Here is a 22,830-nt window from a genome sequence, read left to right as displayed (position 1 = left end):
TCTGATTTACACGCTACAGGGTAATATAATCAAAGCGACTTCAAAGACTGATTAGCGCGCCCATATGAAACGTACAGCAAACAGTAATGCCTCAACACATGAGCGATATAACCAAACATAAGAAAGCGATACACAAGTGTTTGAGTCATATCTGTTTCTTGCAATGGACAAGGTAGCAAGCTTTTTTGTTATCTTTTCTTGTTGCAAAAATAATAATAAATAAGCCCTTTTGGCAATTCCAGGTGATCAAAAGGAAAGCCAGAGGTGATCTCTAACGCCGAGAGTTTTATATAATAAAAATCGTTATTTTAATTTCGCAAATTATTTTAAAGAAAACTACGCAAGGCTGGCGCATCTTGACATTCCTTAAGACTCAATGCGCGCTTCTTTCATGTTCTCTGACTATGATAAACAACACTGAATTTCCAACTGAAGTTCGTTTAAATGTCGTTACTTTATTTATGTTGAGTGAGACAACAGTTTCATCCTTTTAGAGGCAGACTGTCATTTAAGGTTGAATTACAAAAAAAAGCAACTCTCTAGTCTGAATACAAAGTTAAAGGCTGTTCTTGAAAGAAATGGATATGAGATGTATAATATAAATTTCATGATGTTTCATAGCCACTTTTAATCCAGTTACAAGCATTTTATTTTTGAAAGATGACCTATTTTATAATGTATAATCCAAAATAGCTCCAGAAATCTAATCTCTACCATCTCGCCATTAATATTGTACGACTCTGTTTCTTTCTGGTCCTGGAACTGCTCTGCGAAAGATTCCTGTCCCGTATTCTCTTTTACAAGGATAGGCTCTCTCGCACAATTCTCTCGGTACGTAGTCTGCCTAATATAAAAAGGATAAAATATAGATTAAGAAATGTTCAATCAAAAGGTCGTGTACCAAGGTTCCTTGTTAAGAGCGACCCGCTATGTTTCAAGGGAGGAGGAGGAGGGGCTGTTGGGAACTGAATTACACATAAAGATACAGTTGACTCCCGACAACCCGAGCCCTCAGCGCCCATTCGAACCTCGCGCTAACTCGAAAACTCTTGATTTCCCCTGGATTTCCTTCAAATTTGTACTGTAATTTTACACTCGGTAACTCAAACCCTTGATAACTTAAACCTCCCGCTAACTGGAAGTAATTTTTGTTTCTCTTTACATCATTTCTGTATAGTTATACCCTCGATAACTTGAACCATGTTTTAAGCGCTTGACGAGTAGCAAAAAAAAAAGACAGCGAAGTACTGCAGTCCGAAACAGGGAATTTATTTTTTTTATCTATTTATTTTGCTTCTTTGCTTGATTTATTTTTCAAAATATCGACCAATATATCTCCTGCTGTCCTTGAAGTTAAGTGTGCATGATACTTGCATTCCTCTTTCATCCTGTGTCCTTATTTCCTAGTTTCGGTTATTTGCTTTGAACTCCTGATGCCTTGTCCCTGATTATCTTAGGTCGCAGGTTGGTCAAATTTTGAAAGCGTTATTATTCGTTACAGTGTATTACCTTTTAGACATAGCAACAGATTCTGTCACCATATTCTTGGAAAAATCTCGGGGTTTTGAACAGGCACGGTATGATTAGTAATTTCACCCAAGTCTACTACTGATGTCTAGTTTAATTGAAATCCAGTGTTTCGACCCAGATCCCAGCGAGGCCTAGAAAATGACCCTCATTCTTGAATGAGATATATTTGCGTTCATTATAAGGGCACATCAAGGTCAAAACATATGTTATCGGTAAAGATAAAAGCTTGAAACTGATTCGCAATTCAAACTTAGATAAGATTTTTCTACCGACTGCTGAATTAGCCATTCTAATTAATTTCTAACCTAAAAAAGCGGGCAACTTGCCCGCTTTTTTATCGACAAATCGATTGGGCAGTTTGGCTTGTAGCGAAATATGGTTTGTTTGAATTTCGTTGCAGCTAGGAAAAAATCCGTTTTAAATTAATCATAAAGAGGAGGTAGACCAAGAACTACATACATTGACAGCATCAAGGCTGACACTGGACTAAAGAATATCAAAGAGATAAGAGGTGCAATGCTTGATCAGGTCGTGCGGAAAGAACTTTTAGGATGCCTCGGGATGATTCCCGGCCTCAGGAAGTAAGTTAGTAAGGAAGATTTGTTTTCGCCAATCGAAAATTGACTTTAGCATAATCAGTGCTGAAAAACTGCATGCTGCGAAGATTTCCTTTGAATTATACATGATTTTGCCCAAATTCAGCAAGTTAGAACTAATTAAGTAAGTCTCCAAAATTGGCTTTGGGGGTATAGAAGTTACTTAATTTAGAAAACGAGAAACCCTTCGACCTTTTATTTTTCGTTAAAATGCAATTAATGCTGTTGAGAAACTAGTTCTACAGTGTCTTTAACAGTGTACGAAATCGCTGGCAAAAGAAGTCGATAGGCGACATGACAGGGCGGAAGGTTAGAGAAATTTTTTTCAAAGGCTGTCATTCAGAACGCGAACATTTTGATTGGAAACCTTAAGATACATCTTCAACAGTGGCACCAAACGAAGGGTTCATAGAGGCTCCTGGAGGGTATTTTTAGCCAGCAAGGCTTATTAGGACTGGAAACTGGTTTTCACCCGGTCCCACTGACTGATTACAAACCGTTGACGAGGAACGACTGCGCAAGCGCGTCAACCTTTGGAATGACGACCTGATGGAAAATACATTGAGTTTACATGTAACAATTAAAAGCTTGATTTACGCTTAAAAGACTGTAATGGACATGAAAACGTGGAATACCTCCTGATCGCTTGAGAACTCCCGTTTACCAGTTTTTGGCTTCGCGGCGCCGGCTGTGAATGCACTGGTCCAGGTAACAAGGGAAAGCAGCATCACAGCTAGAAAAATCCATGTAAGTTTGGAATTCATTTTAGACAATGGGGGCTAGCTCAATTACGAGTATTTTCAACGTCTTAATAGCAAAGTCCGCATAAAACGTTAATGACCTCCTGGTGTGTAATACGCCTTTTTATACGTTTTGCTTTAACGGACGTTTAATATAAGGTTTGACAGAGCCGCGCGTGGCGCCTTCAGTTAAGATAAAACGCTTCCTAATGGGAAATAACGCAAGAGCATTAATTAATTAACGAATAAAAGACAAATGGAGTGTTTTATAGTTTCCTGCTCGTAAATATCTCCCGCACCTGATATTACAGAAACGTAGCATAAGTTTTGAGCTGCATTTCTACAGCTAGTTATAAAGAAATGACGCAGTATATACAAATAATGACGAAGAACGAATGTAGTTCTTAGTTATCGACTCGTACACAAACAGCGGAAGGGGAGTTACTTTACTGAGCCACTGACGTTTGTGTCTCACGTTCGCCTAAATAATATAATACAGTAACTTTGTCTTTTTCAGATTTTAAAGATATCATCCTGTTTCATATTTTGAAAAACCATGAAGGAGAAAAAAATTCATTTCATACTAATTTAAGCCCATAACTTACCAGTACTTATTCCATGCTTAATGTACAGAGATTAGAGATTGCTGTAAATCACATGGGTAGTCGTTAGATGTGCCCTATTTCCGCTTGTTATGGCAAATTTAGTTTCCAAACAATCAACTCTTATTCCATTAAGCTTAATTTCACGCTTATACTTTGACGAGCGTCAATCGTAATTTATGTTTTAATGGAGCATGGGAAACGTAAATCACACTTAATGTTGAGAATAAAAAAAACTCAGCACAACCTAAACGCATCTGACCAAATCTTCAACTTTTTTGGCTTTGCTGGCACTGAATATAAATACGTAATTTGGAAATGTCGATTAAGTCCGTCTACTCGAAAGGCAATATTTTTCACTATCATTACCGGCATTCAGTATTCTTCCAAACATTGCACAAATGTGGCATTTATGTCTTAACGTTTAAACTTTCAGTGACCTTGAATACGATTCTTGGGACAACCATTTAGACGTGCATTTCACAAATTCATTCGAAACAATTGCACCATTTTGTGTCTATATTTCATGCGACTTTCACGAAGGGAGTTACGTGCAAAAGGTTAGAATGCTTAACCAATATTGATGGTTAAAGAATCTTCAAATTGTCAAAATTAAAATGAGTCTTACATTAGGGCAAATACAAGTTGAAACTTTTGCGCGTAGTTAAAAACAAAAGGTGTCTGTTTTATCTAATTTCACTCAAGTTTTTTTGCATAAAAAAAAATAAGAAATCTTACTTCCGGCTTCTGCAAACCTACTCAGGAGAGCAAGAGGTAGAATTATTTCATTTATAGATTGGCCAGGGAACATAAATTAATGCTACAAGTTCAATCATCTCCCCCAAAGCAGGTGACGGTTAATAACAACATCCCAGTAACTACGGTTTTTTTTAATTATTTATATAATTGTATATATATTTTTTTCGTTTTTCAGTAGTTGATGATTAATTGTTGGAAAATTTTAGTACTAAAAAGGGCATCAAAAAAATAAGTAGACCATCTCTGTATTACGCCGTTTTGGTGGTTTACAAACTTTCGTATTGGCCGTTTAGATTATTTTTCAAAAAAAAAAACCCATAACCCATACAGAGGTCGTGAGGATTGTCTAAAACGATCATATTTATTTGTCACAAAGTATATGTTATACCATACCCTGCATATGTTGTCAAAAAAAAAATCTTTTTTTCAATGATCAACCAACAATTATCTTATGGCCTTGAGACAATAAATCGTTACCAGAGACCCTCGGAAAGCTGCAACGTCTGCAAAAATTTTGTAGTTGTTTGTCTCCCCCAGTAAGGTGCTAGGGAATACTTGGAGGCAAGGTTGTAGTTGAAAAGGAGATAGATATCGGCATTCTAAAAATCAACAATATCATTATCTTTGTCATCATCAAACTAGCAGGAAAAAACACATTCGATGAGAAGACCGTATCAGTGTAAAAACAGGTAGCGCAAAATAAACCCTGCTTTTAATTTCCAAAATATTATTTTAAAAAAACTTCTTTCAACAAGCGCCAAACCCAATTAGTTTAAATCAAATTTTGTTCCTAAAAAAATAGCTCAACTACTGACGTTAAATGCAATTTGCGACTATATTTGTTTCAAAAATGGTCCTTTTGTTATGTTAAAAATTAAATTAGAGACATTAGGAATGGTCTTCCAAACGCCTTAGCAAACAACGCCGAAGATTTGACGTTAAATTGATGATCTTCATATTTATAATTAAAACATAATAAAGGAAATGAACCTTGTGGTAGAAGATAGATGACTTATCACCTACACTTCAGGGCGAAAAGTTCCAAACAAAGGCCTTGTAATAGGTCATTATTACCATATCACACTGAAAAATCTTGTGGGCATGCAGCTCTATGAAAAATCGTTTTATTCACCCTGAGGTTGTTATGAATGTCGGTAGTAGTTCTTTTCTCTAACAAGAAATTATAATTAATTTTGTATGGAAAAGCTTTCCGCGTTCAACCAGTATGTATCTTGTAGAGATGTTGTCCCATGGAAATTCCGAGATCGAAATTTCAGCAAGAGCTTCAAATTATTTCTATGTCACATCGCCTTAAGGTTAAAAATATGCAACTAATTCACCTATTAGAAAAATTTTGAAGAGCAAAACATTGAGGCATAGTTTGGGAAGAAGACGTTGGATATCGACAAAGATGAACTTGATGATAAGTCCCTAATGGTTGCTGTTCGTACAGGAGTCAAGTTTTAAGATGTAACGTTCCTTCTTTATACATTCATCTTTTCTTTTCAGTTTCTTCTGGTCTGAATTAATCATTACGCCGGGCCCACCTAGAGCCCTGGGAAGAAATTTTAGCAGGGGTGTACCTTGTGCTTTCTAAAACCCTTACAATAACTATATTTAGGGCGAAAATGTTGTATTTTCATTGGCTTAAAACATGCTCATAAAGGCAAGGATACCAGCAGTCAAAAACTTAAACAGAGTTGAAGAAAAGTACGAAAACACGAGTCAGTACTATGTTGGCCTGATATATAACGTCAAGGCTTCTTTTAAGTCAAAAGCAGAGAAGGCCAAAATATAGAACCATAGTAGACCGTTGACAGCAAGATCACACCAACGTAATTTAATTCATGTAACTTTTTTTAATAACTACATAATTGGTCATGTCAACATTGTGAGCAACGCATCGTAATATAATGACAACACTGTACAGAATGAATTCCTTTTGTTGTATGAGGGCAGGGGTTCTTTCCTTTATGTCCTACCCAGACTAGTAGAATCGAACTTAAGATAAAAATCAATGTAGCGACATTGCATGAAACGATCCACCTAACTGAATTGTTTGCTGTCTTATTTCTTTCTTATCATTTCCCTTTTCGCTTTCTTCTGGTTGCTTATCTCACATTCAGAAAACTGTGTCATGACTTCACAGGGCTCATGCTTCTGAGAGTGATCGTGCAATTTAGCGTGTTTAGCGTCTACCTTGCCTTTGTTGAAGCCCCCACCCCCTCCATCTAGCAAATGTGTATTTTTTACTGATCTCTTTGTCACTGTAACGGTGCTGCTGATGGTTTCTGCTCAAAAACAGCTGATATTTCATGGATTTTCTCGAAATTATCGGGGGGTGGGGGAAGTTTGAGACAAACATAGTCTTTAGTGACTGATGTTTGTCCCACGACGATTACCGCAACGAGAACGTCACAAAAGCAATAGGTTTAATAATGAAAACAACAATTTGCACGTGCATCACGTTATTTTCTTTCTTGGTACATTTCTTTACCGCCAAAGCCTGACCTCGACGTGAAAATACCTAATCTCACTTTGTGCAGAGGAAGAAAACAAGCGACTACGAAATTCTTCCATCTTTCTTAATTTGAATATGGTTCTTAGGAATTCAACTTTAGGAGGGCTCACCTACGTTTGACAAAGTTAGTGACTTGGAGTAATCGCGATGAAGATTGGAAGAACGCGAATTCACTTTTTCAGCGACGTTTTCTCTGCCGTCGCCGTCCTCGGATCTTAAGCTCCCTATTATCTCTATGGTACGCTTTGAATACTTGGAAGATGTCTATTTTTTGACCAATTTCACCCATTGCTTGTGACGTAGACATTATTGTTTTGCTAACTACAGTTTCGATTTGCCTTGTGTCTTCTTTGGAACAAAATACTTCATATCTTCCTTTTGGAATTGAGATCATTGTCAATTATATGACTGCAGGCTCAGATCTCAAGGTGACCATGTCAGGATTCTTACTTTAGCGCTGCAATCAATCCTCGATGCGACCATTCGATATTTTCCTGATTCCCTCACCAACTTCTACAATTTTAGGGAAGTGAATCCGATACCCTCGTAGCATTGACTGTATGATTTATCAATAAAACAACTGATTCGTTATTTTTCTTTATTAAATTTATACATCGTTAAGAATATGAGTTCTTTCATAAGCGTTATCTGAAGCGTATCACTTTAAGCTCTACGTCATGGCTTTCGTTCGTTTTTTTTTTGTAAACTCGACGCCATTCTAACAGCTTGGCACTTTTCGCCGGTCGAAATCTGTCAGCAATTCATTCACGGCCAGTAGTCTTTATTCACTTCTGATTAGTGTCCTTGCTCCTTCTTTCCCTTGAAGGACAGTGCAGATTAATTACTTCCTTTAACAGAGCCTGTATGGTAGCTTTGACCTGGAAAAGGAAAAAAAGATAAAGATTAATGAAATCAAGTTACGATGGTACTAAATGATGAGTGGTGGTACGGCCGCAGAAATCCATGGCACCTTATAAAACCTTTCGCAAAAAAATCCATAGAAATATACATTATCAGGTTCACTTAGTCTTAACTATCAATCCCTCTTTTAAAACTTTCTGTAGTTCTGAATGCTATCGCACGTAGCAATAATAAACTTATCGCAAGGTCAAATTTATCATATCATGTCAAAAGGAAAAAATTACTTTTATCTCCACTCATTATAACCTCGAAACTTTCCCATGGAAACTTGTGTCAGAAACAAAATAACACTGACGCTGGTTTGTGACTTTTGAGACTCCTTTTTGCAGTAACGTTTCTGTAAAATTTTCTTGGATAATTTCCGGTTGTTACCCTGAAAATCAGCCGTCTCCTCTAGTTTCAAACTCCCGAGAGAGACGTCTGAATCAACTAGCCGCTGATGCTGTCCAGTGACGTCACTTCCTGAAACCCGAATAGTGATTTTGATTTGTTGATTATTAGAACATTTGCATGATTGTGTTTAATTATGAGAAATTTGATTTAGCAAAACTGTCATTATTCTCAAAGCTCTTCTGAGACAAGTTATTTGATGTGCAGCGGATTAGATGCTTTATAGATAAAAATTGAAAAATGAAAATTAATTGCTGATTGTACCAAAATTTCTAGACTTGGATGAGCTGAACTCTTATTTTTGTTGTTTAATTAATTTAATAACTAATGAAAAATATAACTATCAAGCCACACAAAAAGAGTTCTTACGCTCGCCTCATTATCATTCACTAAGGCAAATGATGACAACAGCAAATCGCAAACCGTGAATTCTGGGGCAAGTGACGCATGCGTAGGTTCATCCACGGAAACATGCGGACAAAACCGTCTTTGACTGAGCAGATCAATTTTGTCATTTAATTGCAGCACGAGCTTTATTCTGGAACGAAAATCATTCCGAACTGATTCCGTTATCTCGTGTATAGCCCCAAAAACATACTACATTTTTGCGCACTTCTCAGCTATTGGTTAAACCCCGGCATATCACTCGCAAGCAGCCTCAGAGAAAGCTGCCTAATATGAACCATCGACACCATGTTTTAACTACTCAGCCGACATTTCTGAACGATAAGTATTAATTTTGACCGTTTCATTTTTTAGCCAATCATACAAGTACATGTGTGTCTGGTAACTGAATTTAGTTCAAGAGTTGAATTCAAAGACTGGGTTTTCTGGCATGAACGTAAGAAATCATAAAGCGAACATGACATTAATGTCGATTTTAAGAGATAAATCGAAATAGGTGTTTGGCAGCCTTAAAGCACTATTTGATTTTTACTTATCAGAATTAATTTCTGTTTACCTTTAATTGTTCCCATGCTAAGTTTACACTTTACTGCTCCCTTCTTATTCTTATTCACCGAACAGTTCCGTGTGAAAACGGCTCAGAGTCTTCAAATCGAATTTTCCCAGCTGACATATGAAAATCCCTTATCCAAAAGCGCCTTGCTACCTTTGAGCTATAGTTTTAAGTTAACCACTAGCTTAAAACGAGCCTTTTGTGGATCTGTTTTTAGATCTGCTAGAAAGCTTCTACTGTATCTTAACAATATTTACCTCTTCGCATTTAGAGACATCAAAGTTTTCTCTTCGTTTGCTTCTTAGTCGAGAAAGTTGACTAATACCTGCTGGTGTAAATGCTTGGCTGTGAAGAATCATGCTCATTAGAATGATTCCTAAAAGAGCTAGGGCTGAGATCGTATTGGAACTCATCTTCTTGATTTTTAAAGGACACGTTAAATGGACGGCATCTCGGTCAGAAACTTGTATTCACTGTCGTGTTTTATACTCTGTGTATTCAAGTGCCAGGATACTGGTCACGATTGCCTTAAACGACTTAATGGGCACAAGACAATGACGGCCATTACATTTCTGCTGACGAATTTTCAATACAGTTTTGTGATAAATGTACACTGAGAAAAAAGAGCAATATTTCATCAGATGTGCAAGGCCTTTGATTTGAAGGTGGACTTTGATATTAATGATGACTAATTAATTACCGTTTCTCGACAGTAATATACATCATATTTACACCTACACATTTTTTGTTAAAGTTACGCAACCAGCAATGTTAAGATATTTTGTAAAGCAGCTTAATTGAAAACTGTTGGCAACTCATCACAACTTAAGACAAAAATAAGATTTTGACAATACTTATAACTCTAAAAAATGTCTAGGAACATAATTTCAGAGAGTAAAATTTCCTTCTAAAATGCTGTTTGTTCCTATATTCTACTGAAATTGTCAATGAAAAAGAAAATTGTCAGCGTTATCAAAGTGTGTGGGGGCTTCGGTGTTTTACTTCCTCGTGGCAAACATGTGATATCTTAAAGATGTTTGTATAATGATCTGATTACAAACGTCAATGCTTTTCTTCCTTGTAATATTGAGCTTTAGTTATCTGAAGTTTACTCCGAGATTTTTTCATTTAGTCTTCATCCTTATCTCGTGTAAAAATGAGGGAGAAGACAGCAGTTCTAATGTACCGGAAAAACAGCTCTCGGTGAGCCTTGTTGATAGACGTAACTTCTAATGGTAATGATTCTATCCTAGACCAATATGAGATCGATCGTTTTCGAACTAAGGCGCACTATAGAAAGGGCGTTGCTCCTCCTATCTTTAACACATCTTATCTGCATTACGTGACGACGTTAGTGGAAATCAGAAATTCTCTCCCTTGTATTGTTACCTCAATACCCTTGCACCAGTAGGTCTAAGTATAAAAAAAAATAACGGCACTTTATATTCAACTTAAAGTGTTTGATGCAGCGCCCTGTACACACGAAAGTGCAAGTTGCTTGTTAAGCTTGTTTGTTATCCACAATTTTCTTTTTTCTTCCGTCATAACTATCAGGATATTGTTCAACCAACGTGAATTTATTTTCTAGATATAAGTTCTAATCAATCAGCTCAGTGTTATTAAATGAATAGGGGTATTGTTTGGTTCATTCTTCCATTGTTTCGTTAGCCAATAAAACTACTCCACCTACTGGAGCTTTCTTCTGCCCCCGTTAATGGCGTTATTTCAATTATCTGTATTGGCGTCATTTGTTGACAGCACCATCCGCAGTCAGGCAAGAAACGATATCAGTTGATAATTGATTAAAAGATCCCAAAATCAAACATCATGGAAATCGAAAACCAACCTCTAGCCTACAGGGTCTTCGAACAAGCCAATCCGCCCGACATGGCCATGCCCATACCCAAGATGGTGTCGTTTTACTTGGTTAAGGATTTGATGCTTAATGAAGGACTGAAGAGTCAGTTATTAAGTGTCTAGTCTAGCAAGAGTTTAGCAAAACAGAGTTCAAGACACACAACTGATATATAAGCACTGTTTATCGCGTTTAGCGCCAAGAAGGCCTGCAGTATATTATTTTAGCAACTTAAACCGCAGCGATTAATAAATGCAGAACCTTGGAGAGACATCATGTAAAAGAAAGACTTTCTCTTGCTTAGACCTGCAATGGGCCACCACTAGATCTTTTTTCATTTCGAAGCTAAGGCTATTTTTGAAAAAAGGTAAATACATGTTTTTCTTGAGTGACTCTCAAAAGAGAAAAGCTTAGACGCGAGACACGTGTGCAGTGCCATTTTTCCTAGAATAATTAATGCTATAGCCTTGTGGTTGGCGGTTGGATTAGATCACTTTGATGCGAGACACGAGAACGCCTTACCCCAACGAACTTGATAAGTTTACAGGATAACCCGCAATAATGCCGTGCATTTGTTGCGTTTGCTGCACAACCTAGGAGGACCCAATTCAAAAACTTGACGACAGGATCTATCTACAGGGCAAATGAGGCAAGAACACAAGGTAAATTTAGTGAAATATAGGAGCGGTTTTGAGGATGAAAGAGCAAGTCCTTTGCCGCCTCCATCGAGATTGCCACAGCATTGCTCCTAGAATATAGTGGAGTATGGCGCCAACTCCTCTGCGCTTGCTATGGGGTAATATATCCTTTTTTGTCTAGTCCCCTCAACATATTTATTTAAACTTATGAATAGTTCATCAATAAAGTAAAGAATTGCTGCCTACAATGTGTCTTTCAACCCTCAAATATTGCCTAAAACCTTTTCTATGGTTTCCTTATGGTTTGGCCAATATTGTTAAGAAAATCAATCGGTTAAGACATGTTTGCACAAATAAAATTTAATTTTGTTATTAAGCCGATACTGTGATAATGAACACAATGTTTGTGTTGTTTTAAAGCTAGTTTTATAGACTGTATTTTAAATATACTTTTACAACAACAACAACAACAACAACAATGTATTTATTTAAAGAAATATAAATTTTACGATACTTTATGTCCTGCAAATAGCTATAAGGTTAATTTAGGCAGGACAAGACTTTAAACTATTTTAACTAATAATATTAAACATGAAAATATAGGTATGTATTTACACTTGTATATTCAATAAAGACTAAAGTCTGTAGGCGAGGTATTTTTAGCTAGTGATATTAAAACTTAAGATGTACTTCAGTTTTTTCACTGAAGTGCTAGTATAGGCGTTCCATGGATCATTGACCTACCAATCTTCATAGGCATGGTCTACTATGCCGGCAGCTCGTGCGACATAGGCCTCAGAGTCAAAACTGTCAAGGGAGCCCGTGGCTTCTCTGCTTAGACAAATGACGCGATGATTGGTTCAGGAAACCACAATGCAATCACGTTTTCTTCTTTAAATACCTTCCGATATGCGTCTTCTACTCCTTCAATCAAAGTGATCAAGTCGTTAAATGGCATGAGGCTTGCCGGTGAAAATCGCAAACATGACAAAAATTGTAAATTTTCCCTTTTAAGGTCTTCCAAAAGTATTTGTATCCTGGCTTTACAACGTTACACAGCGCTAAACACAACAGTTGTCATAGAAGCAACCGATATTCTGAGGTACCTGGGTAAAACGCGGTGCGTTTCTTGAGTTTGACTTGCGAAAAAAAAAGAGGAAGACTGAAAAATGCATCCCTTTTCTCCCGATTTTTTACTAGTTAAGAAATTTCCTCTGGTTACATCTTTTTCTTACTTTTTAGGACATAAGGAATGGAACTTTTGCGGGTCTCTGTAGAAAATGCTGCATTAGGCGGAGCAAGTAAGAAATATCAAAGCGATCCAGGTAGAGACCGAATCTCACTATACGTTTAAAATTGGCAGTAAGTGAAGAATTTTCCTTTTTTAAGCGAATGAATTAATTCTTTGAGTGTTTCGTAGTTATGCTACCATGATCATTTCAAATGATAAAACAAAACGTGTTCTGTTCGTGAACACTGAGAATTTTAAAGGTCGCCATGCTGGATTTTTCTACAGTACAATCTGTTCATGGCTCAAAACTCCCTCGAAGCTAAAAATAGCACGATTTGCAGATTAGTTCAACAGAACATTTATACTATTCGCGCTAAACAATGAAAAAAAAAATAGGTAATTCTTCTCCAGTTTCTTCGTGACGTTTAAGTTTAATATTTCCCTTACCGTTATAAGCTAAAATTTTTGTGTTGAAGTAGCGTTCTTCATCAAAGATTAGATAACAATCAAACGACACGAAAAGGCCCCATCAAAAGAAACTTGCTTAAAATAAGCAAATAGATGAGACAGAGATCAGAAAACATTTGATTAGTTATAGGAAATAACACTTCCTTGCTGGCACTATACTAATAGGCAATATATTGGCACTTATTTCAATCACGTGTTGTGGTCATGTTGATACATGTCAGAGAAATTTATACGCACGTGTATATATTTGTTTATCTGAAACAGAGTTCACGTGTTGGTATTAATTGTAACTTTCACTTTTTTTCTCTTAGAAAAATTAAGGAGAGGGAAATGTAAACAGAAGACAAGTTTGTGTGTGTTGTGTGTCTGGTTTTCAGAACCAAGGGCAAAAGTTTATTAGGGGGAAATGAAATTTGAGATCGTAATGATAAAAAAGAACTCATCGTGTTCATGAACCTAATATCGGCGTTCAAGCGAGAAAGAGAAGGATGTGTGCGGCATGATAAGTAATGCACTTGAACCTTTTCACTTCGATGCAATCCTAGTCGTCATTTACATTCAGGACTACGTCTTAATTGAAGCCTTCTAATCTCTTCAATATATCATGAAAAAGTTAATAAATAATAAATAAATGTTAAATAAATAGATAGGCAAAGTGAAGATGGCTGAGAACTGTGGTAACTATTGTGAAAGTTTGCGAGCTTAACCGCTCAGAAGTTTTTTGAAGAATCACCCTAATAATTTGAGGATCTAATATCAAACACTTGAAAAGGGTGTTTAATTTTATATTCAAACACCTCACGGGAAGTCGGTGGCCACTTCTCACGAGTGTTTGGATATTATCAGATGAACACTCCATCTCGAATTTGTTATACTAATTTCAGCACCTTTTAATATCTAATTATTTTTTAACAAGATCATGAAAAGAATTTTTAAAGAAAGTGCTTATATACAAGGCATGGGCACATAAATCAGACATAAGCAAAAATAAGGCAGATGTGATACTCTTTTACGGGTAATAAACAGACTCCTGTCTTTTATTATTATTATTATTATTAATTATTTTCTCCATTTTCTGAGAATGACATTGCAAAAAGGACCAACCAAGAGGCTATTACTGATGAAACTAAAACTTCTCGACTAAACTAAGACTGCTATTTAATAACTAAAAAACCTTTACGGTCCTTTGCGGCCTGGACTCTAAACTAAAAGGTAAAACAAACGACGAGACTCTGCCCTTGAGTAACTGTGACGTGAACCAGGGATCACTAGCAATTCGACTGTTTGATTCGTAGATATCTATTGAAAGACGATTCATGTTTTACTAAAAACGACCACGAAAGGTGATTTAAGGGACCGTTCATTATTTATCGCCTGGGGGGCCGGGGGGAAATCGGCGGAGGATTTTGGGCTAAACAAGATGAAATTTAGCCTATCCCCCCTTTGAATGTTACTTCACTGCAGTGATCCCCCCTAACAACATTTGATGACTTTCGCGATCCTCTCCCCCACCCCCCCCCCCCCCCCAATGTCCTCATTTTCCAAGCAAATTTGAGTGGTCCCCCCTCCGAATCCTTCCAAAGTTTTCAGTGATTCCCCCCTTTTGGGTTCTCAGTTACGAGCTGATCCCCCTTTTGTTCTCCTAAAAATCAAGTGACCCCCCCCCCCCCCCCCCCCACAGACATGAATAATGACCGATCCCTAATTCATTTTATGAACAGAATAGCACTATTCGATTTTGAACATGCAAAAGACCATTCAATTTTGTTAGCAAATCCAGAAGTTACGGGTTGAAATAAGCGTTGTCTCACGTAAAAGTGATTGCTTGTGGTATCCATTTCGCCAACAGTAATAATTAAACTTTGTAAACAACTACTGATTCTTGTACATAAAGAATTTCTCCACTGATGTGTTAAATTCAAACTTTGCTTCGCGTGTCTCCTAAAGGTACTAACGAGACTCCTTATTTCGTGTATGTTAAGGTGCTTTAACAGATACGTTATTAAAACAATAAAGGAAAAAGGCAAAGGAGAAATGCATGATTATATTCAAGGCATTTGGACTGGTCACGTTCCCTAATACTCAATTTACATTATATACTTACTGACTTATAAACGTATTAGGCTGATTAAGCAACAAAACGGGAACGTCAGTTGACGACGACGCGCGCAAATCAAACAATTGGCTTGACCAATGGCTGAGCGACAAATTGGGCACCGGAAGTCGTGTTTAGTCCTTTCAGCGCGCTTTCCCGTCGCCAACTGACGTTCCTGTTCTGTTGCTAAATCAGCCTATAGAAATGCGAACGGTAATTATAAAATTTAATATGATCCTTATGCGGCCAGGACGTGCCATTACATAGGGAGGCATGGAAAGGGAAAAAATAAAAACAGGATGTTAATAGACCTTCAGACAACGTGATGGTACCCCAGGAACTGTTTCTTTCAAATGTCGTCCCGTGCACGTGTATCAACATGCATATGTATTCCCTAGAGGATATCACGTGGTCTGAATTGGGAAAACAAAACATACAATCTAAAAAGGTCTATTTTATTAAAAATGAACAGCAGACAACTTAATCTAGAAAGATATAAATTTAGTACGTCAAGTTTTATAATTGATTAGACGAAAACGAGCTCCGGTAAGGGAGGACATTTTGTATAAGCGACGTTATACAAGGATTTGTGCTTCAGGGCGAGGAGGTTATTTATATGACGTGTATAAGATACCGAGTCAAATGAAATTTTGGAGACTAGAACCACATGAAAAAAATAATTTATTTTCATTTTATTATTTTACTACTTTGGTAAATTGTATGCATGCATGGATTATGAATGCATAGCTAAAAGGGAGTTTGCTGATATCTCTTAGTAAAAAAAATTGCTTATATAGCTCAGGAGTAACACTCAGTTTAATTTTTGGTCTTAAGCTAAGAAAGACATGTCAATGGGCTGTTCAGAAAGGAGTGACATTAAAAGGGGAAAAGTTTCAATGGCGCATTTTTTGTTTGGAGGGGGGTGGGTGGGATTTTCGTACCATCACGTCGCCTCCTCGTTGTTTAAAAAAAGTGTCATTGTGTTTTCGTTATCGCTCCCCACATTTGGATTTACTCTGCAATGCATCATGCCCTCAACGTAAAAGCGAAATTAACTAAATTGAAATCCTCCAAAAGTATAATTTACTAATCTTCTTAGCTTAGTAATATTTTGACTGAAATTGCTATGGATTGTTGTACTAATTCTTTAGTTAGTAATTAGTTATTCTCGAGAATGTCGCTTGAAAAGACTTTTAAAAATATCTTTAGGGTGTAAATATGTTTGTATCGACAAAACAGGGAACTTAATAAATAAAGTATAATTTATCCAAGGTCACGGTTATCACCCAAGAGAGGTCTTAAGCAAATGCAGGTAGAAGGTGCTAAAACTTTCGAAATTTTTTTACAATTCATCTACGGCATTCAAAACTATTCATATTAGACCAAGTGATACGTGGAAGCCACTGCACTGAGAAAGACTGAGTTCAATGCAGCAGCACTGAGATGTTTTTATGACGAATGACCCATTTATGATCTTGATTCTCATACTTTCACAGCAGGACAACTTGCAGCGGATGATAATAACTTCGTTTTTAACTAACATTCGTTTGCTTGTTTCTTTTTCGGTGCCATCATGTCTACGACTTCTTGCTCACGCACGAAATCAGAGTAAACTTGTCTTCGAAACGTGGTTATTGGTTAAAATTTCCTTGTAGGAACTCTAAGCTTCCCGGAGGCGATTTTGTTTGCCTTTTCCATGTGTCTGAGTATTCCCTTGTTAAGCCATGACAAATTACTACACAAGCCATCAATGAAATTGGAACTTTATCGAAAGAGGTGGAAATTTTAGTTACACCCACGAGAAGTACCCATGGTCAAAATCGTATTAGATTATGGTATTAATCAGTCTGACTAGATTCATTCGGTACATTTTTCAAGCACATTGTAATAAAGATAGATCCAACTTCTTAAACAATAAAGGAGCTAAAAAATGGGTTTTAGTTAATTGTTTTTCGCCTGCAACTTCAGTCCGTTTTGTTGGATATCCACCCAGTTATGCATTAAAGTAAAGAATGAACGTGTAATCTTTAAACGGTATCAGTAGTATATTTTTGCTTACGTTTTAAGTGAGAAATTCAATAAGTCAAAGCTAAAGAGAGATTTTACGAAAACTTTAATATTGATAAGGCTATTCACGAAAGAAATTATAGAGTTAGCAAGTTAAAAGCAGAAGCCCAGCACGGTGAGACAAAAAGTACTTTAATTTTGACGACAGAAATCACAGCACTCCGTAGTCATGCAAACATACAGATAGTAGACTCTTTTTAAGTTTTTAACGGTTTGTTGTCGTTACCTGATACAATCAGTGGTTAAAACGAATTGCTCCCTCAGGGATTAATGTTATGTAGATATGACTGCCTTTGATTATTTTCAAGGAGACAGGCAAAATTTCTGCAAGGTCATATAAATAGGTCTAAATGAAAGGGGTTTTTTTCTTTATTTGGGAGAAACCAGCTGCAGAGAAAATGGACGAAATTTGCAAGGATGGTTTGAGCAAATAGGTACAGAGAAATTATTATCTCCAAAAAGAGAGAAAGGAAGCGGAACGGAAATAAAACAGTGATTACGTTTAAAATATATTTATTGGAAAACGATTGTTACGCAAATCGGCGATGTATATTATTATTTGTTATCTATGAAGAATTCCATTTGCGTAAAGTAAAATCCGGCAGACCAGGTCTTGCTTTTTCGATAAAAAGGACGCCTGCCGTGTTGGAACTTTACACTCTCGAACTGGCTTGGATTGGTCCTTATCTTTATGCACTTTGATTAAAGTGGTCGGATTTTATCTAAGGCTGTCAATAATAACTGGTTCAAAATTTAATGAAGTTTTCTACAGCAACGTAGCATAATCTTGCGCAGATTATTAGAAGCACTATCTTACTATTCTTATTTTTTTAAAAAATAATAAAAATGCGGACAGGAAAGGGTAAGAAGCAAGATCCGATAATAATTCAGGATTTGCAGCACTTTTCAAAGGAAAGTTAAAGTGGTTTTTTATTAATCCTTATCTCTGAACAAAAATTATTTACTGAATACAATTAAAAGGATATTCCTGCTTTCCGAACCTTGGTTTCCTATAAAAGGGACACTTTATGTGTTGGCAGCTTCGCATTTTCCCCTGACTTTGTCTTTGCGGAGCTGGCTTTCAACAGCAACATTTTGAGTCTCGAGGCAACACAGTTTTCAAGATGAACTCAAAAGTGATCTTTGTTCTTGTTGTCGTTATATTGTCAACGCTGATAAGTCAAGGCGAGGCTTTTCATCTAGGAACCAGTGGTTTTGGAAAGAAACGTGAATTGAATGGGTGTGTCGAGGTAAAGTCCATCTTATTACCGTATGGCAAAGAGTGTTTTTATTAGTATGGGCCTGAACGCTTTCATGAAATAAACCTTAATGATCTCTTACAAGGAACCAGCAATCAAAAAGACATCTTAGGTGCTTGAAATCTGTGTTATTTTTCGATTCTTCGCCCCAGGTGCAGTGTGTAACAATAAGGCGCTTCAAGCAAAGAATAGTGCAGTTTTTAGATCAGTCCTACGTGAATTTTACGCAAACGTTTCCCACCTCCTTCCCAAGAAAAATGGGGATAGGATATCCTGTGCAGTGAAAGTTCAAGTAAGGGTTTCTTAGCACAGGAAGGGGGGCTCTGATATCAACATCAAATTTGCCAAAAGATCCAACGGTGAGAGGCAGTTTCTAGGTTAAAGCTGTTGGCCAAATATGAGCAATGTTCGTTCTTCTTTCTAATTTTGAGAACTGATGCGTTGTTAAGATTTTTTGTGCTCTCTCTTAATTGTCTTAGGTCGCAAGTCAGCTGCAACGTATCTGTACAATTGCTGCAACTACATGTCATGAGCCAATGGGGAGACGAGAAATGGACATGCACATCTCCAACTGAACTAAATTGGACGCTGATCTTTCGACGCAGTCTCTTTGTTTTTAAGTGAATCAGTCTTAATAGGCGCTGATATTGCTTAATAAACCGTTTTTTCTCTTTACGCAAAAGCTATAAAATCTTATAAAATGCATGTAAATGACTTTAAGTGAATAAATATTTAAACAGGATATACGGCTACCAGTTTTAGAATGTTTTAGGCATAGAAAAATTTAATCGTTAGTTTTAAATATGATAGTGAAGTGATTTTTTTAAACGTTTCTGGAAGCATTACGGGTTTCGAGAGGGAAAGATCTTGATCCAAATCAGTTTTTATCAAATAAATAGGTTATTTTATTAAATCATTTTAAATTATAGAACCTTTTCACTTGACGTCAAGTGCGCCATGTTGGTGTCCCAAACCAGTCCCGCGGGAGTTGAACTCTTTTCTTAAAAAGTAAACGCTTTCTTTTGTGGTAATTAATTTGCATAACGGCTGGCCACGTGAGTGAAAACGCTGACCAATAACAGAAAGAAAGATAAATTGTCAGTCTTGCTTTATTAATTAATTTATCAACAATTCCCTTTTGCTCATTTCTCATCAGTTTAAAAGCTACAGTTTTCTTTACGATAGGCACAGCATGCGCAGTGTTCTGTTGGCAACATTAAGCCTTTGTTAAAGATTTCATTTTTCTTCACTGCTTGGTTTCCAGGTTTCTACGGATCGCCCCCTCGCTGGTTTTCGGCAAATAGGTGCAACGCTTGCACAGATGGTGCACAAATATTGCGGTGTACACTCGTCTGGAAGCTAAAAAATTAAAAAAAACATCAACAGACAGGAAGTCAGGCGAACTACGTACTTAGCAGTTATCCTGTTCATTCCACCACCAAAATCCTTTCCTCACCGATAGTCCAAAAGTCAAAAAATCTCTGACTTATTCTCTCTTGCAAAATATAAATAAATAAACTAAATGCAACCTTGTGAACTGAGTTACGTTAATTGAAGAGATCTCATCTGAATGGTCGGTCATAGAATGGAATATTTTGTCCAAAGACCTAAAGGTTTAATGCATAGTAAATAAATGGTGATTACAGGATGCTGTCGACAGAATCAAAAGTGAGAAAGCCTTACTAATAAGTACCACCACGTCAAAGTACTGCCGAAGAGGTTTCATTTGAAGGTCACACCATAGGATTTCATTCACAGACTCAAAAGCTAGAGCTACATACTAAATAAATACAACTGTAGTAACATGTGAGAGCACTGCTGAAGAGGTTTTGATATGAATGGTAACACCATAAGATTTCATCCAGAGACTCAAAAGTTAGAACTACACACTAAATAAATAGTACCGTGTGAAAGTACTGCTGAAGAGGTTTTTATTTGAAGAGTCACACCATAAGATTTAATCCACAGACTCTGAAGGAAGAACAACATACTAAATAAATAGTGCCATGTGAAAGCACTGCTGCTGAAGAGGTTTTTGTGGAAATTGATTGACTTAGATAGCTACAAGTTATTAAAAGTACTCATTCTAAAGCTGACGAGATTTTTTTGAAATTCACCTTTTTTTACAGCTTTTTCTAAGAGATGAGGCGAGAGTCGAGAATTTTCGTAGGGATTAAAAGGATTTATTTTACCTGTATACGACTAGGGAGGGAATCGCGTTTCTTTCCAAGACGGAGATTGCCCGTTCCAACATGAAAAGCGTCGCTTTGAAGTAATAACGTTGTAGCTAGAATAAATACAACAACGAAAACTTTGGAGCTCATCTCTAGGGTTGGTGTAGTCAAGACGTACAACATTCTACTTGGCAGATCAGTTCTGGAAGAACAACTTAACCACCCACTGATTTGACGGATGTTGCAACAAATTTTAAACAAACGGTCTTGACGGTCTGTTTAGAAATGGGCAAAACATTTGGTTGGTTGTTTGTTTGTTTGTTTGTTTGTTTTTGGCGTAAACATGCTTTCTTATAGGTGCTCATTTTTATATACGGTTCCCAAGACAAGCGATCAGAACATGTTATCATAGCGTTTGTTAGTGACCCCGAAGCAAAAGTGTTATCGGAGAGTCTTTAAGGCAGCGAAAGTAATATGTCACCGATTCTTGACTCCGCACCGGATCCGCTCCTCTGAGAACGCAGAATAGGAACAGATATCAGCTGAGTATTGCTAGTCCTTTTAAGTGGACAATATCAGACAGAAAATCTTTTAAATTTAATGGGACACAGTCAGCTTTGGTGCCGCGGTGACCCGGACACTAGTTTTGCAACTTTGAAAAGCGTTTACCTCAACCCGAAATATAGGCAAACGTCGGATACATCTAGAAATTCGCCCCAATCTTGCCTAGTGTTTCATTCGATCTTCGATATTTTCCTGAGTATTGTTTTTATTCACCCTATTATATTATTTTATCATATTTAGTTTAAAACAGTATGAACCGCGTATCTTGTTATATGCAAATCAGCTAAGAAATGGTATCTAATGCGCAGGATGTTGACTGTGCCCCCCCCCAAAGCAAACTCTTAAACGATGGTAAATAGCACAAAGCCTAATCATTCAGGCATCCCTACACTGTAAAAGCACATAAGGGTAATCTGAGAAAGACCGGTTTATCACGTGACAGTTGTAAACAATACGTAGGATTGACAATTTTTTAAAGATATTTAGGCGCATAGCAATTTCAAAAGATGAGGGATATCAACTGGCGAAAATAAACTCTTAGTAATTTTCCGGCCGGCATAGTAGCTCTTTAGTTACGATAAGAGTCGAAATCCTGAGAAGTGTTGACAGGAGGATGTATTGAAGTGCGTATCACTTAAATGAAAGTTTTGAAGATTAAATGTAATGGGCGGTGAGCGATGTTACGTAAAGAGAAGTTATGTTCTGTATGTTTTATGTAGCTATTTAATTTTGATTTATTGAGAATTCAAAGCAATAGGAAATAGAGGTTAAAACATGATTTAAAAAACCGGTCTTGCCGTTACAATTTCGCCAGCATTTCGGGGGGATATTTCACACGAAATTGACGCAAATATCGCAATTTTAAACCATAAGTAACGATAATATTCACTTCACAACACTGTTTATCAAGCATCCATTAACGTCTTCAGTCTCACCAAAGATTCATCTTTGCTAGAACCTTAAACATATTTCCAACACGGTGAGTAATTCTTGAATCAACCTCGTTCCCAGTGTTCTCTCCTACCCGCCCTACGGGCTCCGTAGGGCGGGTGGGAGAGAACCCTGGGTACGAGGTTGTTCTTTAATAAGACCCATCAGGAAGCTGACATGTACAGTCCATTAGTCAAATATGTTTAAGCTGTTAGGTCTCAACGGTTTCTTCTGTCGAAAAGCTAGCTATTTGGCGTTTGCCTATTTTCAACCCTTATGGTGTCAGTCTGGAAACAAAATGAAAATCACGTGCACTGGAAAAAGATTTGGTTAGGCTTTTGGGGTTTTGGTTTATCTAGTTTACTAGTCAGGTATATTTATGGAAGACTTAAAATTTCAAAGAAACGTATTTTAGTTTTGAAAGGTTAAATAATTGCGCCGAGGAATATAGTGTTTGGAAAAATTACTATTTGCTTTATTTACAAAAACTAAGCAATTTCTCCGGCACCGGAGCACTTGGAAGAAGATCGTC

At 37.0% G+C, this 22,830-nt stretch overlaps 3 long non-coding RNA genes across 3 annotated transcripts; all 3 read right to left on the bottom strand.

Annotated features, from left to right (window-relative positions):
• Positions 1 to 435: 435 nt before the first annotated feature.
• LOC140926581 (uncharacterized) lies at positions 436 to 3,047 on the bottom strand. Its single transcript, XR_012164447.1, has 2 exons — positions 2,762 to 3,047; positions 436 to 844 (listed from the first exon to the last, which is right to left on the bottom strand). It is a non-coding gene; the product is annotated as an uncharacterized lncRNA (long non-coding RNA).
• Positions 3,048 to 7,329: 4,282 nt separating this feature from the next.
• On the bottom strand, positions 7,330 to 10,616 carry LOC140926580 (uncharacterized). Its single transcript, XR_012164446.1, has 2 exons — positions 9,275 to 10,616; positions 7,330 to 7,626 (listed from the first exon to the last, which is right to left on the bottom strand). It is a non-coding gene; the product is annotated as an uncharacterized lncRNA (long non-coding RNA).
• Positions 10,617 to 19,721: 9,105 nt separating this feature from the next.
• On the bottom strand, positions 19,722 to 20,979 carry LOC140926579 (uncharacterized). The gene is made up of 2 exons (XR_012164445.1): positions 20,823 to 20,979; positions 19,722 to 19,989 (listed from the first exon to the last, which is right to left on the bottom strand). It is a non-coding gene; the product is annotated as an uncharacterized lncRNA (long non-coding RNA).
• Positions 20,980 to 22,830: the final 1,851 nt, after the last annotated feature.

Source organism: Porites lutea, chromosome 2 (genome assembly GCF_958299795.1).
Source record: "Porites lutea chromosome 2, jaPorLute2.1, whole genome shotgun sequence".
Taxonomy (NCBI): Eukaryota; Metazoa; Cnidaria; class Anthozoa; order Scleractinia; family Poritidae; genus Porites; species Porites lutea.
Note: the sequence above shows the minus strand (reverse complement) of the source record. Positions and strands in the feature narration are given on the sequence as shown.